The sequence below is a fragment of the Cervus canadensis genome, chromosome 4 (assembly GCF_019320065.1).
Source record: "Cervus canadensis isolate Bull #8, Minnesota chromosome 4, ASM1932006v1, whole genome shotgun sequence".
Taxonomy (NCBI): domain Eukaryota; kingdom Metazoa; phylum Chordata; class Mammalia; order Artiodactyla; family Cervidae; genus Cervus; species Cervus canadensis.
In genome coordinates, this window is record NC_057389.1 from 89,231,513 (window position 1) to 89,236,190 (window position 4,678).

Below are 4,678 nucleotides of genomic sequence, written 5' to 3' on the forward strand. Positions count from 1 at the left end.
CCTTGGTTTTATTTGACATCTGTCCACTCTGGAGTGGGTAGCTAGGATTGCTTCATTTGCATGCTATGTAGATTTAGCTTCTTTCCATCTTCTCAGAGCTTCAGTTTCCTTCCAGATTTTGTGCAAACCACACAAAGAATAACCAAACTACCACAGCCTGACTAGAGATGCGTGACCTCCACCCCCTGAATAGTGAATTTAATAAAGAATTTTTGAATGTGACCAGTCATTGGCTGCTTCTCAAACCAGGGCCTTAACATAAGTAAGTGCCCATTAGTCATTAAAAGTGCCCAAAAGTCATTAAAAAGGAAAAGAACCCTCAATGTCATGTGTTCGGTACCGGCGACCAGCAGTCCGCCGGTTCTCTCCTCAAGTGCCGGGACACAGAGAAAAAAAAAAAAAAGGAAAGAAGAAATCATGGCCAAATCTAATGCCACAAATATTTTCCCCTTTGCTTCCTTCTAAGATTTTTATAGTTTTAATTAAGTTTAGGTATTTGATCCATTTTGAATTAATTTTTGGATATGCTATAAGTTAACAGTCTAACTTAATTCTTTTGCATGTGGATATTCAGTTTTCCCAGTGCCATTTGTTGAAAAGACTGTCCTTTCCCCATTCAATGGCCTTGGCACCCTTATCTAAAATCAGTTGACCATATATATGAGAGTTTATTTCTAGTTTTTCACTCTTCTATTTCTTTGATCTATATGTCTATATTCTTATGTCAGTAGCTTTACTTACAGTACTTTACTGTAAGTAAGTAAGTAAGTACTTTACTGCTTTACTTACAGTAGCTTTGTGGTACATTTTAAAATCAGAACTTGTGAATCTTACAGCTCTTTTTCAAGATAGTTTTGGGGATTTGGAGTTCCTTGAGATTCCATATGAATTCCCATTTTCTATGCCTGCACAAATTTTTGACAGGGATTGCACGGAATATACAGATCATTTTGGGTACTATTGCCACCTTAACAATTTAAAATTTTCCATCCATGAACATGGGATGTATTTCCATTTGTTTAGGTCTTCTTTAATTTTCTTCAACAGCGTTTTATAGCTCCCAGTTTTCTTCCCCTTGGTTAGATTTATTCCTAAATATTTCATTCTTTTTGATACTGTTGTAAGTGGAATTGATTTTTAAATTTCCTTTTTGGATGGTAAATTGCTATTATATAGAAATACACAACCAATGTACACGTTGATCTTATAGCCTTCAATTTTGCTGAATTCATTTTATTACCTCTAACTTTTTAAAGTGGATTTTAAAGGTTTTTCTAAATATAAAATTATGTCACTTGTAAATGGAGATAATTTTACTTCTTTTTCAATTTGGATGGTTTTTATATCATTTTCTTACCTGCCTGTTCTGGCTAGAACTTGCAGTACTATGTTGAGTAGAATTGGTAAATTGTAATTGTCTTATTCCTGATCTTACAGGAAAAGCTTTCAGTCACTCATCATTAAGTATGATTTTAGCTGTGAGTTTTCCATATGTGGCCTTTATCATGTTAAGGATGTCCTCTTGTATTCCCTGTTTATTGAGTGTTTTTATCATGAAAGGGTGTTGGATTTTGTCAAAAGTTTTTCTGTATCAATGGGGGTGATAATGTGTCTTTTTCCTTCATTTAAAAAAATGTGGCATATTGCACTGATTGATTTTTATAGGCCACACCATTCTTCCACTCTGAAAGTGAATCTCTCTTGGTCATATTGTGTAATCATTTTAATATGCCTGCTCTTGTTATTTGGTCCCTAAGTTGTGCCTAACTCTTTGCAACCCCATGGACTGTAGCCCACCAGACTCCTCTGTTCTTGGGATTTCCCAAGCAAGAATACTGGAGTGGGTTGCCATTTCCTTCTCCAGGGGATCTTTGCCACCCAAGGATACAACCTGTGTCCCTTGCATTGTAGGTGAATTTGTTAGGGGAAGCACACTGATTGAAACCGCCCACCCTGGCCAGGCACCATAGTAACCATTTGCATGAGTTGTTTTATGACAGGAGATCCTGATAAAGAATACGAAACTAATAAGCCACCACCAACTGGAAGAGTTCGGGAAAGGTCAAAAGGAGACACCGCGTGTCTGTCCACTTCCCAGAATCCCTCTCGCTAGCATCCATCTTGGCTGAGCGATGCGTGCGCCACCAGGAAAGACTCTAAATTAGAATGATTGGCCAAAGACAATCCAGAAACTAATCCCATCACCATAAAACCCAAGACTTCGAGCCACGCGGCAGAGCAGTTCTCCTGGTTTCCCTTACCCTCCTGCTCTTCACCCGGGTGCCCTTTCCCAATAAAATCTCTTGTTTTATCACACATGTGTCTCCTCCGACAATTCATTTCTGAGTGTTAGACAAGAGCCCAGTGTAAGGCATAGTTCCGGCGAGGCAGAAAAGGAAAGACGACCTCAACAGAAGTAGGTTACCTTTATTCAGGCAAGGAGGGGCGACAGTCGGCCTAATGACCAGGCTGAGCGCCGAGAGGGATCAGGGAGGCTTCATACTTATAGGGAGGTTTGTGGAAGCGATAAGGGAAATGTCAATCAGGCGGGATATTTTGAGTATTCTTTTGTTGAGATGACACTTGTAGTGGTGATAAGTCTTCTGGGTGGGTGTAGGGGGTGGTAGGTTTCCGGACAGGGGGTGATAAGTCCCAGATAGATGCAGCTGGCCTGGAGCATCAGGATGGAACTAAAGTTATGCTTTGTTTTCTCCGAAGTTAGATGATTCAGCAAGGGGCCTTTGAGACTGTTGTTCTCTTTTCTAGGCCCAAAAGACTCCTTCATTCCAGACCCTGAAATCATAAGAAAAAGGGAAAAGGGGCGCCGTATCTCTCTGGCTACTTCCTGCTGGATGGGGGTGACGGTTTTGGGTCTGGAATGGAGGATCGTCCTAGGGCCCACAGTCTCCTTTTTCTGAGCTTGAGGTGAGGCTCTCGAGAAGAAGAATGGTCTTGACCTGATCTCGAGAGATGGCCCGAATCCGTTCTTGGAGAAACCTTTGAAAGAGATTAAAGAGACAGGGTCCAAATAAGAGGAATAGAATGATAAGTACCAATGGTCCCAGGAAAGGGAGCAACCAAGGGAGTATCTGTTGGAACAGGTTTTGGGGAGTGTAAAGGTTTTGTAGCTCTTTTTTGCGGCGTTCAATTCTGTCTCTAAGTTCTTTGACTCGGCCCTGGACTATGCCCGTTTCATTAACCAAATAGCAGCAGTGTTCTCCTAGGAAAAGGCAGGTCCCCCCCTTTTCTGCGGTGAGAAGGTCCAGGGCTCGCCTATTTTGTAGGGCCACAGAAGCTAATGAGTTAATTTGTTTTTGGATTGAAATGAAGGACTCTACTACCTGCTCCATGTCTTCATTAAGTTCTTGGGACAGCTTGTAATAGAAATGGGCAGAGGTCGAGATGCCTCCAATCCCGGTGCCTAGGGCTGCTGCTATGCCAGTCCCAATCAGGAGGGGGGCTATGACAGCTCGTCTTTTTCTGTGGGAAAGTTCCCCTTGGGGGTAAACTATTTGTTCTATCTCTTCCTCTTTGAGGAATGTTAGGCCTGGGGTCAGGAAGACCAAGATGCAGGGTCCAGGGGGGTCTAAGGGGAGGCATGAATATGCATAGGTCCCAAAGAGAATGAAGATTCCTGGATTGGTGCAATTATTTGTGCTGTTCCAGAGAACCCAAGTGGAACAGAAGGAGGGAGCCGAGTTTGTAAGACCAGTGTAGTTGGGACTAGAGTAGTTAATACAGGTTAGGTTTGAAGAGGCTGAGAGTAGGACATTGTCAGAGACTGGCCCAATGAGTTGTGTAGTTTTTTGTTGGGAAGGGGAGGTATAGTTGCCCTGTGACAGCCAGGTTGAAGGTAAGGGAATTGCTATGTGTGGTGAGGGAGACAGTGACATGCATATCCAGCACTGGGATGTGTGTTGTGTGTACTGGAAGAATTGGAAGGAAGAGTTGAGAAGGCCGGTAAGGTGTTGGTTGCCAGAGGGAGGTTTTAGGAGAGGCCGTAATTGGGAAAGGAGGTCTAGGCGTTTGTAAGGCTCAGGGGTCGCCTGTAACCAGGAAATTGTGTTCTTTATAACTTGTTCTTGTTTCTTTTCCCGATTTTGATCTAGTACTCTGCCCCCATCTGAGTACCCCCAATGGGTAATGGGATAGAAACATATGTTTCTTCCATTTGGCTTATGGCAGGTACTCACGAAACTCTCTCTCTTTTGTACTTTGACAGTGAGTAGGGATTTGGACTTCCCACCCCCGAGGTTCATGGTGCATGGTTTTGGAGCTGTATTATAACATGAGGAATGTAGGTAGGAATAAATGTCTGAGCAGGGGCAGGGAGTAGCCAGAAGGCTGGGGAGTGCAGCAAGGATAAGGAGCAGAGGAGTCATGGGGCTGTGATTTAGGCAGTGCAGAGGAAATAGCGCCCTAGGAGCAGAACACAGCCAGCAACGTAGGCGATACCCACGGAAAGATGAAGGATAGGTGGCCAGTCTTGAGGGGAGACAGTTACTAGGCCTATAGCAAGGATTAAGATTAGGAGTGCAGTTATGGTTAGAGAGACAGGGAGAGGCCAGTCAGGGTGAGGGGCAGAAGGCCCCAAGTTGGTGGTTGTTTGAATCTGAGGAGGAACAGTGCTCATTAGGATGTAGAATGATGTAGAGAATGAGAGTAAAGAAATCAATTT

General features: G+C 43.1%; 1 pseudogene; it reads left to right on the forward strand.

Moving 5' to 3' along the window:
- The first annotated feature begins 300 nt into the window (after positions 1-300).
- LOC122441125 lies at positions 301-387 on the forward strand (annotated as a pseudogene).
- The last annotated feature ends 4,291 nt before the right edge of the window (positions 388-4,678 follow it).